Source organism: Anabrus simplex, chromosome 2 (genome assembly GCF_040414725.1).
Source record: "Anabrus simplex isolate iqAnaSimp1 chromosome 2, ASM4041472v1, whole genome shotgun sequence".
NCBI classification, from domain to species: Eukaryota; Metazoa; Arthropoda; class Insecta; order Orthoptera; family Tettigoniidae; genus Anabrus; species Anabrus simplex.
In genome coordinates, this window is record NC_090266.1 from 701363051 (window position 1) to 701381276 (window position 18226).

An 18226-nucleotide genomic window follows, 5' to 3' on the forward strand; every position below is an offset into this window, starting at 1 on the left:
GGAGCAGTGGAATGCCATTTTCAACCTCCGATGTTGTGCGGGGCCAGCGCGCATGAACCATGTGAGATCACTGCACTGGAGCCTCATGGGAGAGGGTTGATGCATACTGGTCAAGACACCGCTGCAAGTGCCGTCATTGTCCGCTGCATCATTGGAGGCCTCGAGCATAACACCTTGAATCTGGTTCGTGGAGTTATCTTCCACCGCGATCTCATCTTGAACACTGACGATAAGTTGATGGAAGACATGATGCACAGTGGCATGACACACATCCAGCGCATTACACACAAAGTCAACGGCAAGGATGTTGCCACGGGTGCATTCATTGGCTCCTTCAAATCGTCATTGTTACCAGAAAGAGTCAAGATAACAACCTATCGCTGCGATGTGAGGCCATACATCCTGCCTCCCATGCGCTTCTATCAATGCCAGAGGTTCGGGCATGGTATCTTGTTGCTCGAATCCATCTGTATGTGGTATATGTGGAAGAGGAGCTCGCGGCACGGAAGAGTGAGCTACTCCTTACAGCTGCACTAACTGCCCTGGTCTTCATTCACCCTGAGATTGGATCTGTCCGGTATATCTTGGTAAGAAGAAGATCCAGGAGATCAAGACCCTGGATGGTCTTTCCTACCAGGAAGCGTGCCATAAGTACAATTCTATGAATGTACCAGCCAAGACGCTAGACTACCTGAAGATAGCACAGAGTCTTCCAGGTTTATTGTTTACATCTTCCTAACCTGTTATGATCGCTGTGCCCAAGGCGGCTGTTGCTCCTGTGAGCAAAGCCGCAAATAGTAAAAGCTCGAAGTGGGGGACAACCCCACCTTCAACCACAAACAAGTCTGTGCCGGCTGGGAATCCTAAGTCGGCACAACAGGGGGGGAAGGCCATGTCTCCCCCCACAAAGTTGTCGGCAAAAGCCGTTCCCACGCCGGCAGGGATGGCATCGTCGACCGGGGCTCATTGCCTCAGTCATCACATATTAGGCATCATCCAACATTGGACCCCGGGCAATAACTGCTACAAGCAGGTGGGTATTGTGTAAACAAGAAAAGAAGGCTGAGAAGCGGAGCTCCCTTACCAGGCACTCCTGCACTTCTCCTGTGAAGGGGAAATCATGCCCTCCATCTGGAAGTGCCATAGGTACACCTGTGTACTACCCTCGTAGGAAGAAATCCCACCCCCAAAATAAGTCGAAGTTCTGGGCGTCAGTCCCCTCATCTGTTGACGACAGGTTGGACGTCGAGATTTCATCTACATCTACGGATGTAGATGTTGACGTTAGTGCTTAGGTTTTAAGTATAACCTAACACTCTTCCCTTTTAGTCCACACTATGCACTGTTACAGTGGAATTGTGACAGTTATGATAGGCATCTTGCTGAGCTGCGTCAGCTCATTAGTATTCGGTGAGTATAGTATATTACATGTTATAAATCTCACGAGACTCAGAGCCAACAGAAGGGCGGCTACCAACGCAACAGTAGATAGCAAATAACAGCTTTCAACAAACATAGAACATTTTCCAATATCTACTGACACTTCCTGACATGGTCTCAGTCAATTTTATTGCCTACCGGTGCTAAAGGCCCCTTCTGCAATAATTCAACTGATGCTTCAGTTTCACATTATGCTCATGATTTCATCAGCAGCCTTGAAGATGTTTTTATGACATTCATTTTAGTGCTTGTTCTTCACGCCCTCATGTCATTGGCATTATATCATTGTCACACTGTTTTTCCACTAAAATTTTTTTAATGAACCGTTTTAATTAGAAATTTTGTAACAGAATAAGTTTTAGTCTCTGACAAAATATTTTTATGGTTTAATCATTGACAGTGTTTTCCATCAACGTGTTTGTATAATGTATCATTTCTCACATTTTTATATACTGAATTTTAGTAACTGGCTAAACTTTTAGCTTTGATATTAATATAAGGTGTACCCGTGAATATTGTTTTTAGGCTGAAGATGCCCTGAATTGAGGGCAAAACATGTCCCATTTAACTGATAGTATGTTTATGTAACCACTATAAGTGGAAATTAATGTGTTGAATAGGTGGATTAAAGATCGCCTTTGGAGTATAGTATACTCGACAGAACGACATTATGCCATCCAGGCTTCCAGTGGCGTTGGCATTTTTGTCCGTTCTGATACTTACAGTGAAGAGGTTCCTCTAAGAACCCTGCTGGAGGCTGTAGCAGTTCGTGTTCCGGTGCCTGTCATAGCAACAGTGTGTAATGTTTATTTTCCACCAGGCCAGCCTTTTAATATAAATAATGTAACTGATTTTATAGATCAGCTTCCACCTCCATTCCTCTTATTGGGTGATTTTAATGCCCATCACCTTATGTGGGACTCTGAAACGCCTTGCCGCAGGGGAAGGGACTTGGAAACATTAGTAAGAGAGCTGGATTTATGTATTTTGAACACAGTTGAACCAACTTATTTCAGTGTACATTACGGCACATACTCTTACATAGAAGTTAGTCTGTGCAGTCAAATGCTGGTTCCCTTGTTTCGGTGGAATACATACAATGATCTCTGTGACAGTGACCATTTTCCCATTGTTCTTACTTTGTTGAAACAGAAATCTATTGAGGGTCCTCCTCAATGGATTCTTAAACATGCTGATTGGCGAAATTTCACATCAATAGCTGTCTTTAACGACGTGACCAGGCGGAACATGGACTGCGATATAAATTGCATAACGCAAGTTATTCTTGCTGTTGTTGAGGAGACCATTCCATCGTTTTCAGGGACTTCTAGCTGAGAACTCATTCCTTGATAGAACGAAGAAATTGCAGCAGCTATGAAAGAACACCGTCACACTCATAAACGTTATCATAGGCAGCCTACTGTGGCCAATTTGGTATTATTTAAGAAACTCCATGCTAAGGTGCAAGTTCTTATCTGACAGAGTAAGAAAGATTTGTGGGAGAGATATGTGTCGTCTATGACATCACGTACTCCGTCACCTCAAGTGTGGACTAAACTTTGACGTATTTTGGGTATACAAGGACCATCTTCAGTACCGGGAATTTCCATTGCAGGCAGTATCATTACTAAACTGCTATCGATTGCTAACCATCTAGCCAGTCATTTCTCGGATGTGTCTGGCTTCAGGAATTACCACAGTGATTTCCTCGCTCTGAAGCGGGAAGCAGAACCAAAGAGGATAGAATAGAGATGAAACTCAATGATAAATTTTGGTACCAAGCCACTCGGCGCTAGTAGTTTCAGTCTCCCATCAGAGATAGCGCCACAGTGCGCATTTTGTGCACTATCTTACTGCTATTATCAACAGATAGCGCAGAGAAGCGACATCCGGCGCAGTGAAGCACATCCGAGTATGCTTACAGCTCCTCCCCCCTCCTTTCCCCTGCCCCTCGCCCCCCCCCCCTCCACCCCCCGCCGCTGTTGATAATAATGCAGTTCTACTACTTCCATGCCCAATACATTGTAATTCATATATTTTTATTTCCAAGTAATTACTATGTTGTAAATAATGATCTGATACCCCTAGTTCATATGGCATACTATGTTACTGAGAACATAACCACACCACCTCAAAGCAGCTTTAACTTCAAATGAATGATTGACACATTAACACAAAGGTGATATTATAACAAATAAGAAATCCCTTCGAAAGCAAGACAGCAGAGCACACCATATGCAAGAGGATGGGGTATCACATCAATAGCCAAGTACCACATGAAAATAAAAAAACAGAATTAAATGCACTGAGACAGGAAATATATAGAACTACATTAATAGAACCATTCAGCTTTCAGCCTCTGATGTGTACTCAAACAGGAAATACAGGATTTCAGGAGGACTGGCGAAGATATATTTCAAATGAACAAGCACAAGGAACAAAGATTTACAGCACAAACACATGAGCACTTGAAATTCAAACAACACAAATACTGTAGCATCATGGGAACTATCGCTTAAAATCGATATAAGTTCGAACAAGGTTAATCGATTGGGTAAAGTCGAATTCGATGCAATCCAGCAATATTATCTCCACAATGCTTGACGTTATATGACTAATTAATTTGTTAGAAGGGCCCACTGATTGAGGTTAGACTTGAAATACTTGAAATACTTCACTTCGAGACAAACTGCCTTTAATTAATAACATCGCTCATTTCATGCTTACTTGCGTGCCATCTACAGAACCTGTATATAACTATCTACACGTTATGAATGACCTCCAGCGCCATCTAAAAAGGGAGACTAAAACTACCTGAAGCTAGCTACAGATTGGAACCATAAGCCCCATTAGACTTTCACCTGGGTGAGCAGAACGTCATCACTTCAGTTTTGCCACTCAAGCTTCAGAGGACTATGTGCCCATTACAGAGTGATAACTCCGCAGCACCTTGGCGCTTTGCAGGGACACGTCTCCCGGACCAGACATTGTCCATAACCAGATGTCGGAACACCTTAGTGAGGATAGTCTGTTCTATCTCCTTCATGTGTTCAACCGAATCTGGATAGAGGGTGAGTTTCCATCTCGGTTGCAAGAGGGCATAGTAATTCCTGTCCTCAAGCTTGACAAAAATCCTAGGTATTCAGGAAGTTACAGACCTATTTGTTTTACTAACTGTTTGTGTAAGCTATTTGAGAGGATGGTAAATCGCCGACTTGTTTGGGGTCTGGAGAAAAAAAGGACTTTTTTCCAAGTACCAGTGTGGTTTCCCAGCTGCTCGCTCAACCACTGACCACTTTGGTACGCCTGGAGAGTTTAATTCAGATTTCTCCAAAAAAAGCAGCATTTGATGGCCGTTTTCTTTGACTTAGAAACGGCCGATGACACCACATGGTGATATGGCACCCTTTCAGTCCTGCATCATTGGAGATTCCGAGGTAATTTACCAGTAGTTATTGCAAACATTTTGTCCCTCCATCTATTCCGTGTCCGAGTAGGGAGGTCATACTCGCAATACCATGTTCAGGAAAATGGAGTCCCACAGGGATCAGTTCTTAGTGTCACTCTGTTCGTGATTGCCATAAACGGTATTACAAGTAACTAATCTCCTGTTTGTTCCATATTGAAGACAACAATAATTAAGATTGTATTAGAATAAAATTTATTCTGGCCACCTATTCAATACAGTTCACCATTTGTGGTGATTAAATTCTAAGTGATTTGTATACACTACATAGGTGCATGTTTCGTCCTGTTTTGGGGCATTTTCAGTCTATTGTCAATCTTAAGGTCAAGACCCAGGTCTTGCCTTTGTTAAACACTTGGAACCAATATATACAAATATTTAATTATAATTTATTGCAGCCAATGGCCATACACAGAATAATACACAATGATTGGATTACAATAGGTAATTAAATTTCATAGAGTAACAATGTACACAGTCAGATAGTCCTTGTCAGGTACTCACTAGCAGTCATAGTGGGGATCGACTTCCGTTCCGTTTGTGGGACCTCTTTTTAAACTCCTTTGGAGCTCCTTTAGGTTAAAACCTCTCTTGGGTCGCGTAGCGTTACTCATAGCGGGGGTAGGCCATTTGGTTGTTCTATTTGTGGGAGCGCATTTAATCGGTCGTTTTTCTTAGGAGACACATTGATAGTCATAATGATAGTAGGCTATTCTATCGTCTCACGTGTGGGGTGGCTTTTAAGGGGCGAGAGAGAGATGGCCCAAGTGCGTTTGCTGATCATAATGGGAGACGACTATTGTAGCGTTCAGTTTGTAAGCAGGTATAGTGGTGTTCATCTGTTCTTGTGTTCCATCTGTGGGAGGACATTTAGGACTGAGCTCTGCCTCAGTCACATATTGTAACGCACAGTGCTGAGAGGCCATTTGCATGTCTAATTGGCAACAATCTATTGAGATCGCATATTGCAGGGCACAGTGATGAAAAGTCTTCTGTTTGTCTAATTTACAACAATCTGTTGAACATGCTTCGTCCGCTTGTAGGTGCATGCGGTTCCTCTTTACCAGTCTTTAGCGAGTGCGGTAATGGGTATTGTTCTTGCGGTGCAGTTGATGAGGTGGTACCTGGGGAATTTTCCACCACAAAGTTGGCAGGTACATTCTTCATCTGGTTCGTGGTATCCAGCGGTTTGGCATACCTTTCCGTGGAACCCATGGATGGCGAATCGGGTGAAGGTGTGGCAGAGATTGTAGCCCGGCCCCTTCCATTCATCGTTTCTCACTGCCTCCGTTTCATAGAAATCTTCCGAGATTTGCTGTGCTTTTCGTTGTCTTTCTTCCAGGACTATCGCGGATGCTTCCTTGTCCGGAAGGTTCAAGGAGGTTTTTATGTCCTCTAGGAAGAACGGCTCATCCACCAGGGTGTACACCAGTCTGTTCTTTGTGTATTTTGATAGTTGGAGGATCCGCTTGAGGTATCTGGCTTTGATATTTTCAATCCTTTTTAGATTTGCTGTGGTTAGTTTGTGCCAGATTAATTGTATACCATACGTGGCTACCGGGCCAACTTTGAGTTTGAAAAATGCCATGGCCATTTTCACCAATAGATTCTGGGGCTTGGGAATTTCGAACATTGCTCTAGTTGCTGCTATTGCTCTTTCTTTGACGTGTAGTGTGTAAGTTGCTCCTGTGGTCTGTAGTGTGATACCTAGGTACTTGAATGACGTTGCTATTACAAGCTGGTCCCCGCTGTTTGAGAATACGTCGTCTTTTGCCAGTCTTCCTCCTCTTCTAAATTTCATCACTTTTGTTTTCTCACTGTTGATACTTAATGAGTTTTTGTCTGCCCGTTCTTGTAGGTTGTTGAATGCCTTCTGGATTCCGGTGGGCTCTCTTGATAACAGAGCCATGTCGTCGGCATACATTACAAGATTGACCCTTGCTGGCTCTGTTGCACTTGCAATGTCGGCTGTCATCAGGTTGAACAATACCGGGCTCATTGGGTCTCCTTCGAGTACCCCTTTGGTCTGCGTTATAGGTGCTGAGATTGTTGTCCCATCGTGGATTTTCACGTAGTTTATGTTAAGTATAACTTTTATGATTTCCAATTCATGCTGCAAGTTGATTAGTGTTGCTTCCAGTTTTCCTATCAGTATCTTCCTGTCGATGCTGTCGAAGGCCTTTTGATAGTCGATGAATATAGTGTACAGTGGTGTGGATAGTTGTGCTAGTGCGGTGTCTATTTCGTTTCTTACTTTCCCTATGGCTTGTAGTGTCGATTTGCCGTCCATTAATCCGTATTGGTTGGGTGGTATCTCTTCCATTATTCTTGGTCTAATGCGGGCCAGAATGGCGTTTGAGAACATTTTGAGGATATTGCACTCCAGGGTGATTCCTCGGTATGAGCTGGGATCATCCCTGTTGACTTTGCCTTTGTACAATGTGATTAGGTTGGCCTGTCTCCATATGTTCGGGATCCTCATGCTTCTCAGGCATTCATTGAATAGTAGCGTCATTACACTTGCAGTGTCCGCCGCCGTGGCCTTGATGTGCTCATTGTACACTCCGTCCAGGCCTGCTGCCTTTTTGTCCTTGGATTCTTGGATAATTCTCCATACTTCATCGGTTGTGAGTGGTTGGAGTGTATAATCCAGTATGCCTCTTATTTCAAACTCGTTCGAAGATGCGTTCCCAAGAAGTTCTCAGAAGTGTTCCATCTACCGCTGCAGGCTTATTGTAGAGGTTTTCTGTGTTGATTTGCCTGCTTTCAGGATTCGTTGGGGTTTTTCCTCTGCGGCCTTATATTAAGAATCTTCCTATTTTTTACAAATAGGGGACCTTACTCTAGGTGATATGTACAAAAATTACAAAAATGTGCAACTTCAATTAAAACATAACATAAATTATCTAAAAATTTACAATCTGTACATAGCAACAATTGGATTTTTTCATCATTGGATGAACCTTTAGGTTGATAGTTTGTAGAAAGTATGTTCGTCCAAGGTTCTTTTTGTTCACCTATGCCATTCGTTTGGCATCAGCAAAATAGGAATCATAGTTTGTTGTCGTTCCTGCAAAGCTTGAAATATCCCGTGAGGAAAGAAGCATAGTAGGTTGTTGCTATTATAAGGAATTATGGAATTTTGTGGATTAAACTTCATGTATGTTGGAGTGCTTTATCCAATGTCATATGGTAGTTAGCTGTTCCTCTATGAAGTGTTACTTGGATGCTTTTTAGATTAATGTTATGGGTGTTTCATTATTCTGCCATGAGATTGTTAATGTCTATTGTAAATAAATAGAAGAAAAAGAAATTTAGAATTATGAATGTTATAGCCCACGTTAATGATAATAGCGTAAATTCCACGATTGTGGTTGAACTTACATTTTCAATCTGACATTAGCTGGATCCACTTGTTCCGGTTGTGTCTGAACAACTAACCTTTCTACTTCTAGTGAAATACTGATGCAGGAGCAGATGGGTGGAGCGTAGAGGGGGAAGTGGAGTGGGTTGTGCTTTGTGCGCATGTGTTATTGCTAAGGTGCTAAGGAGGTGTTGCTCAAACTGGTGTGGGCGGGTCTAATATTAGGCGTGGTAATAGGAACATTTGAGTGCTGTGGTTGAAAAATAATAGGGACCTTATTATGATTTACACTTTGGATTAACCTTGGAGTTAACTCATATAATGGATTTTTGTTGTCAATGACGTCATTAAGATTAATTTCTTTATTATAGGTTTGGTCTAAAAAATGTATAAGTTCTCCATTTCAGTCAGTAATTTCCCCTTGTCTAAGTATCTAACGATGGTTAGATCTTTCTCGATTGAAGTGAATATGTGTCCCGTTTCTTTCATATGCTGGCTCATGGCTGAATACTTGTTATGTTTGGAGGCATTGTAGTGTTCCAAATACCTTGTATAAAAGCTTTTCCCAGTATGACCCAGATACATGAACCCACATTGTGTGCATGTTAGTCTATAAACTCCAGATCTTGAGTAAACATTACTTTTATTGACTTTCTTATGGTTAAAAAATATGTTTTGATTATTATTTACTGTCCTGAAAGCTATATTGATGTTGTGTTGTTTTAGAACATTCGTGATATGGTGAATAGCTAGGTTGTTATATGTAAATGTGGTGTAATTTTTCTTAGATTTATCTGGTACTAAATTGGAGGATGGGTTAATTTTTATTGTATTAATTAATTGATTGACCATACTTATTTTAAAACCATTGAAATGAGCTAATTGTCTTATATATTTTAGTTCTGTTTTTAAATTGTCCGGAGAAAGTGGAAGTTTTAGAGCCCCATATATTAAACTATGAAAAACGGCTTGTTTTTGAGTCTTAGTGTGCAGGGATGAATCTTTAATAGTTATGGGTGAATGAGTAGGTTTCCTACAAATACAAAATTCAAAGGTGTTACACAAAAGCATAATTGTTAGATCTAAAAAATTTAAAGAATTTTTTACTTCATCTTCTTTGTAAATTTAATATTAGGGTCTATTTTGTTTAATGAATCCAGTATTTCATCACTATTAGTAATGTCTTTGTTTATAACCACAAAAGTGTCGTCAAAAAATCTTTAAAATTCTGAATTTGTTTCCTGTGATTGAGATGAAAATTTACATTAATTTCTTCTGCCAGTTTTGGTAATTTCTTTTTTACCTCGAACCTAACATCGTTTTGTATCTTGATGGGGTGTTTCGAAATGTTGGTTTCTACTCTATTGATGATATCTGTTACTTCGTTTCCGCTAGGCCAATTATACTTTATGCCTTTGTTTAACAACACTACAATGCCTCCAAACATAACAAGTATTCAGCCATGAGCCGGCATATGAAAGAAACGGGACACAAATTCACTTCAATTGAGAAAGATCTAACCATCGTTGATACTTAGACAAGGGGAAGTTATTGAGTGAAATGGAGAACTTATAGATTTTTTTGGACCAAACCTATAATAAAGAAATTAATCTTATGACGTCATTGACAACAAAAATCCATTATAAGAGATAACTCTAAGGTTGATCCAAAGTGTAAATCATAATAAGGTCCCTATTATTTTTCAACCACAGCACTCAAATGTTCCAATTACCACGCCTAATCTTAGACCCGCCCACACCAGTTTGGGCAACACCTCCTTAGCATCTTAGCAATAACACATGCGCACAAAGCACAACCCACTCCCCTTCCCCCTCTACACTCCACCCATCTGCTCCCGCATCAGTATTTCACTAGAAGTAGAAAGGTTAGTAGTTCAGATGCAACCGGAACAAGTGAATCCAGCTAACGTCAGATTGAAAATGTAAGTTCAACCACAATCATGGAATTTATGCTATTATCATTAACGTGGGTTATAACATTCATAATTCTAAATTTCCTTTTCTTCTATTTATTTACAGACAATATACTGTACATTAACAATCCTATGGCTGAACAATTAAACACTGATAACATCAGTCTAGAAAGCATCCAAGTAACACTTCATAGAGGAACAGCTAACTACTGAATGATATTGGATAACACACTCCAACATACATGTAGTTTAATCCACAAAAATTGCTTAATTCCTTATAATAGTAACAACCTACTATGCTTCTTTCCTCATGTCATGGGATATTTCAAGCTTTACAAGAACGACACCAAACTAGGTTCCTATTTTGTTGCTGTCAAACCTGAACAAGTGGATCCAGCTAACATCAGATTGAAAATGTAAGTTCAACCACAATTGTGGAATTTACGCTATTATCATTAACGCGGGTTATAACATTCATAATTCCAAATTTCTTTTTCTTCTATTTATTTACAGACAATATACATTAACAATCTCATGGCAGAAAAATGAAACACCGATAACATTAATCTAAAAAGCATCCAAGTAACACTTCATAGAGGAACAGCTAACTACCATATGACATTGAATAAAGCACTCCAACATACACGAAGTTTAATCCACAAAATTCCGTAATTCCTTATAATAGCAACAACCTACTATGCTTCTTTCCTCACGGGATATTTCAAGCTTTGCAGGAACGACAACAAACTATGATTCCTATTTTGTTGATGCCAAACGAATGGCATAGGTGAACAAAAAATACCTTGGACGAACATACTTTCTACAAACTATCAGCCTAACGGTTCATCCAATGAAGAGATCCAATTGTTGCTTTGAACAGTTTGTAAATTGTTAGATAATTTAAATGTATTCATCTAACAAATTATGTTTTAGTTGAAGTTGCACATTTTTGTAATTTTTGTACATATCACCTAGAGTAAGGCCCTCTTTTTATTTGTAAAAAATAGGAAGATTCTTAATATAAGGTCATATTTGTATATATTGGTTCCAAATGTTTAACAAAGACAAGACCTGGGTCTTGACCTTAAGATTGACAATAGGTTGAAGATGCGCAAAAACAGGGCGAAACATGTACCTATGTAGTGTATACAAATCACTTAGAATTTAATCACCACAAATGGTGAATTGTATTGAATAGGTGGCTACAATCAATTTTATTCTAATAGAATCTTAATTATAAACGGTATTGTTGCTGCTACTGGTTCAGCAATAATACCATCGCTATATGTGGACAATTTTGCTCTGCATTATAGCTCGCATAATATGGCAGTCGCAGAGCGACAATTACAGCAAGTGTAATAGTGGACTTTACAACATGGCTTTTGGTTTTCAGCCGCAAAGACCTCTGTTGTACACTTTTGCTGGGTGTGCACTCTTCACTCCCATCCTGAGCTTTTCCTAGGGAATGTGGCTCTTCCTGTAGTTGACACTTACCAATTTCTTGGGCTCCTTTTAGATATCAAATTATTGTGGGAGCCACATGTGCGGCAGTTTAAAGTGCAATTCACTAAGAAGTTTAATATTTTGAAGTTTCTTAGCGGTACTACTTAGGAGGACTTCCCTTTGCACTTCTCGAAGGGAAGCAGTGGTATTATGTCATCTTTGGATTGGCCACAGTATGGTAATGCACTCATATTTACTGAAAGGAGAACCCCTCCAGTGTGTACTTGGTTAAATATGATTCAAATCAAGCTGCCCTCTAGTGTCGCCACCTAGTATTCTTTGGTGTTTTTATGAGCAGCCATCTTTTGCTCAGTTCAGTTTGCGCCAGTCACTTGACTTATTCAGTCGGATTCATTGTATTACCAGTAAACTTGTTCCTTTTCGTATTTGATAACCTGCACTCTATAGTAACAAGCATCGTATTTCATTTTGTAATCCACAGCCTTATTGATAGGTTATGGGTCCAGAGTCGCACATCAGGAAGTGAAGTTATACAGTAGAAAGACGCAAAAGTGTTGGTAATCTACCTGGAACATTCTGTAACATGGTGAGGAAGAACAAGAAATGGCGTCGTCTGCGATAACGCACATCAAAATGCTTTCAAAAGACAATTCTGAAACATGGAAAATACATATGAAAGCATTACTCATAAAAAATTATGCGTGGACCTACGTAAGTTGTGCAAAAGTGAAGCCTGAGGCAAATGCAGACAATGCAGCCGCAGTGACGGCATGGGAATCAGGAGATAGTAAGGCTATGTCAGACATACAGTACTTCTAGGAATCTCTTCAACTGAGTTGATACTGGTGAAGTATTGTGCAATGTCAAGAGAACTTAGTTTGTTAAGGAGGAAGCCATTCTTTCCAGTGTTGACTCAGTTAAATGTAACTTGAAATTTCTCCAGTCTGTCAAGCACACAAGTTCAATATAAATATTACACTATAACATACCAGTAAAAGAGAACACTATTAAACTGGAAATAAAAATACACACTATTAAACAAAGAATGACATGTTTCGTTCTTAAAAGAACATCATCAGATTTATCAAGTCACACTCAATATTTGGAAATATTTATGTTTATTTCTGTCCAATAACCTAGGAATTTGAAATTTGGAAATTATCTTAATGAAGTCCTGCTTTGTCACCAGTCCAGCATACAATGCGAGGCATTTGAAAAACCACTGTTCTTTCATTGGCTCGAATCCAACCAGCTGCCAGTCCACTGACCCTTCATTACATCATGCCTCTCCACCCTGGTCAAGTCGATGACACGCTGCACTTCTCCTTCAGGTGCTTTACCATTAGTGTTCCCTTAGTATTATCATTGTTGTTGCTATCCTTATTATTATTTCTCATATTACAATTTTTTATAAAATATGCAAGAATTCTTAATAAGCAACTAATGGTCTGCCTGTTATATTCTACCAGTAATTTTATTATTATTATTATTATTATTATTATTATTATTATTATTATTATTATTATTATTATTATTATTATTATTATTATTATTATTATTACCTTTTTTAAATTAGAGAGTTCTTGTAAGATATTATTATTTTTAGTGATAAATGGTAATCTGAAAGATTGTCTTGAGTGGCAAAAGGCTTAATGAATCCTAAAGGGGGTAATCTCTGACGTAAAGGTCTGGAATGTGGGTTAGGATATTCTTATCTGTAATAAATCCTCTGAATTCATGCACAGTCTTTTGCCACTCGAGATGAACATTTAGATTCTCATTTATCACTAGGGGCCAGGTTTCTATGACCTAAAAATGAATGAAATATGTATACATTTATGACAAGAAATATAAAAATATGACCTATAACATTCAAAATATGGCTCAATGAATAGCATCTGCATTACATACAGAAACACTTTTATAACAATTGTTACAGGCTGCAATTAATGTTGACTTAAAATCTTTTTAATTCTTTGAAATCCTTAACCTAAAGTTCAACTAATACTATACAATGCTGAATAGTTTATGAACTCATTAAGATTACACTGCATACTCCTAGGCAAGGATGGACTCTGTGGAAGACATAAACAGTACAGTTACTTTCACTGTTTATCCAATCAGTTTTACAGTACATACAAAATATGTGCTCTATGAATGAAATTTTCATACCTGATCTAGTCTCCATTATAAGGATTGGGGCCGATTAAACAGCAAACATCATCATCATCAACATTATCAGGATTGTTGCAATTTATGACCACATGCATGTTAAGGTTGTTTAATGAAAATCCTTTTTGTTGTTGATGAGCATCGTCTTGTGGCAAGGAAAACTTATTTCGACGTCACTTGATGTAACGGGAGCATACTTGAATAGGTTTAAATCTTTTGGAGAAAATTCCTGGAAATCTGCAGTACTTCTGGGAATCTCTTCAACTGAGTTAAAACAGGTGAAAACAATAGCCCAATTTCCAGGAATTGACCCAACCAGCAAACAACAGCTCTCAACTTAACATTCCATACACTACTTTTCAGTGATTCTTTAGTAGAAGTATATTCCAGTCTATCCTGAAAAATAATTTCTAGAGCTTACTCTGATTTTTATAAAACAAAATTCAAATGGGAATGACCAAAATACACATTTATATACCTAATGAAACCTGTTTAATTTTGGTTAACATGTCTGGAAACATGTTGAAAATACAAGACTACATGATATAATGTTAAGGAAAAAATATGACTTGTCATAGAAATCCACCCTTATTTATTACTAATTTTTTTTTTTTTTTTTTTTTTTTTTACAAATAATAGTATTTATAAAATCCTCCTTATCAATACAAATCAACTCATCTATTAGATGGAACAAAGTCTATACATGTTTCAGCCCATTCTCAAGGCCATCTTCAGTAACAGAACAAATTATTACATAACAAAAAAACAAATTAAAAATCTTGATGAAGTGGATTACACATGTTTTAATCCACAGTATTGATGGTCTCACTACACTGCCAAGTACAGTGTTTTCATTTTAACAGACAGCAAGTTTTATTTGTCATTCAAGAACGACCCATCAGACGAGAGGACTTTGTACCTCAATATGTTTTTAACTCATTAACCATAATCACTGTCATTCCACTTCATCAAGATTTTTAATTTGTTTTTGTGTTATGTAATAATTTGTTCTGCTACTGAAGATGGCCTTGAGAATGGGCTGAAACATGTGTAGACTTTGGCAAAATAAAACGGGTCCAGCAATTCAAATATCTCGGTGAAATAATTCAGGAGAATGGAATGGAAACAAAAGCCAATGAAGTTAGATGCCAAAAAATGGAAACTGCGTATAGACTCACCCAAAATATCTATAACAAAAAGTGTCTCTCCAAGCATGCTAAACTAAGACACTATAATACAGTTATAAAACCAGAATGCCTCTATGGATCAGAGACACTAATTTTGAACAGGAAAACTGATCTAGAAAATATTCAGAAAAAGGAACGCAAGATCATTAGAAAAATTTTAGGCCCAAAACTCGTAGATGAACAGTACCGCCTTAGAGGGAAACAGGAAATCAAACAATTTTCTAACATTCACAGGGACATCAGAAAACGCAGGTTAAGATTCTTTGGACATATAAAAAGGATGAACCCAGATAGACTTACCAAGCAAATAGTTGAATTTTATGAAAACCGAAGTAAAGCTAAAACGGACACAATAAAATGGATTGGCGAAATTAAAACAGATCTCAAACTGGCAGGAATTACACCTGAAGACATCCAAAGCCGGGTTATCTTCAGAACCAAAGTTCATAAGTGGCAAGTTGACCAAGAGGAAAAACCAAAGAAGAAGACCGGAACAACATGGTCTCAAGAGAGAAAAGAAGCACACAGCAAACGAATGAAGGAAGTGTGGGCACAAAGAAAGGCAAATGCCTGTCTCTAAGTACTTTGCGTAGTCCTAATGGGCTCATTCGCAATATATATATATATATAAAATAATAATAATAATAATAATAATAATAATAATAATAATAATAATAATAATAATAATAATAATAATAATAATACAAAAATAAAATTACCAATATAATATGTTACAGAAATCAATTCCCATAGAGAATGTCCAATAACAGACCAATTATATTGGTATTACCAATATAATAGGCAGACCATTAAATTCTCATTAAGAACTCTTGCATATTTTTTAACTCGCAAGTGGTCAGTAGCTGAATTGTAACATGAGTGGTCGTATGTGAGACTTTCTCTCACATTAAACTTCATTTAAAATAAATGTATCTTCTACAATATTGTGGGGCATAAGAGTGAAGCGAATTACGGAAATGAGACATAAAGATGCGTTATACAGTATAGATTTTTAAAAATGATTGTCTGTATATTACAGAAACAAATTACTCCTTATTGAAAATTAGTCATTAGTTCAGTCACATGTAAGTACGTAATATTCACAAGAGTGCCGGGCTGAATGGCTCAGACGGTTAAGGCGCTGGTTCTCTGAGCATTTTCGATCCTGGCTCAGTCTGGTGGTATTCGAAGATGCTCAGATACATCAGCCGTAGCTTTACTGGCATGTAAAAGAACTCCTGTGGGACGAAATTTCAGCACCTCGGCATCTGCAAAAACTGTAAAAAGTAGTTATTGGCACTTAAAACCAATAACATTGTTATTTAATATAGAACATTCTGACAGTCGCAATACAAATGCAAGAATAAAGTACAATAGGTCTTCTCTCTAACATTTGAGTTAGCTGAAGTTTTTAACAGCTTTATTTCCCAGCATTCTTCCTCGAATCATAAATTTTGAAGACTCATTTATCTGTAATTGCAAATGGAGAACGTTACGGGCACAAATTAAGTCAAATACTAACACCTACTACAGGAGAAAATTTCCCTCTCTACTTCAACATAGGGGCTGCCTGGCCGAGGCGGTAAAGGCGTGCTCGGTTTGCCTGGAAGGACATGGGTTCGAATCCCCGTCAGGAAGTCGTAAAATTTAAGAAACAAGATTTCCACTTCCGGAGGTGCATATGGCCCTGAGGTTCACTCAGCCTACACCAAAAATGAGTACCAGGTTAATTCCTGGGGGCAAAGGCTGCCGGGCGTAGAGCTAACCACACTACACTATCACGTGCCGAGGTTAACAGTGGTGGAAGCCTTTACCTTCCACTCCTCCAAGGGCCTTCATGGCCTGTACGGAGGTGACTTTGCTTTGCTACTTCAACATAACACCAACGCCACTGGTCGCGCGATGAGAGGACCTCTCACACAAGGCGCAGGAACTCTTCCGAATCTTTGTTTCGACTAGAGGAGGGAATGCTTAGCCTTCAAATTTGAATCGCCTTAATCACGACAGTTAACAGCTCAGCTAGGAGAGGGAACAGTCACCTCCCTTCCATCACTGAGATGTAAACTCACAATACAAAATAATGTGAGAGAAAATCTTATATAGCGACCACTCACGGGTTAAAAAGAATTGTAATATGAGTCATTATAATAAGGATAGCAACAACAGTGATAATACTAAGGGAACACTAGGGGCACCTGAAGGGGAAGTGCAGCATTTCATTAACCTGACCAGGGTGGGGGGGCATAACGTAATGGAGGGTCAGCGGACTGGCAGCCGGTTGGATTCGAGCCAATGAAAGAGTAACAGTTTCTTTAAATGCCTCACATTGTGTATGCTTGAGTGGAAACAAAGCAAATCACATCAGGAATCGTGTCCAACTGGTGCATTAGATGGAATTACCCCCTTTGAAGCGTGGATGGGAGAAAAACCAGATGTGGAAAATTTAGTTCATTGGTCTACTGATTAAATCGAACCAAGAGCACAGGCAAATTCAAGCCATGGGCATGAAAGAGCATGTTCCTGGGCTTTGCTGCGGATTCCAAGACCTTCAGAATCAGTCTGGTTCACTGACACGGCCAACGAGAAGCAGTGGTACATTGCGCCTACCCCATTGTAAATATCTCATTTCACCCTCAGTAATTCCATTAGAACGTATTTACGAGTATTTGTTAGAATTAGCTATTGTGCAGTGAAGTTCAAAGAAAGAACAATATTTTATACCTCTAATTAATGTCTTGTTGTAAGTGACAGTTTAATACTGATGACAACATGATCTTGGAATGACTCTGCAAAATGATGTAAATAGTGTATCACAGACACCATTGTAATGTCTGAATTAACATTTATATGGTCCAACAACTTGGCTGAATGGTCAGCATATTGAATCTGCGGTTCAGAGTCCCGAGGTTCGACTCTGGGCCGCGTTGGAGATTTTAATCTTAAATGGCTCATTCCTTTGGCTTGGGGACTGGATGTTTGTGCCATCCCCAACATTCTTGCAACTCACACACCACACTATCCTCCTCCACAATAATATGCAGTTTCCCATACATGGCAGTGCTGCCCACCCTCATCAGACAGTCTGCTTATAAGTGTTGCACCAGATCAGCAATAGCCATACAAAATTAATTATTATTACTGCCCGCCCTTGTCAGAGGATCTGCCTTACAAGGGCTGTACAGGGCTAGCAATAAAGTATA

The 18226-nt window shown here is 39.0% G+C and overlaps 1 protein-coding gene across 2 annotated transcripts in view; it reads left to right on the forward strand.

The window, feature by feature from the left end:
* The window catches only part of LOC136863045 (mitochondrial enolase superfamily member 1), a 197364-nt gene that overhangs the window by 178371 nt on the left and 767 nt on the right, over positions 1-18226 (forward strand). The gene's annotated exons all lie outside the window — the stretch shown is intronic.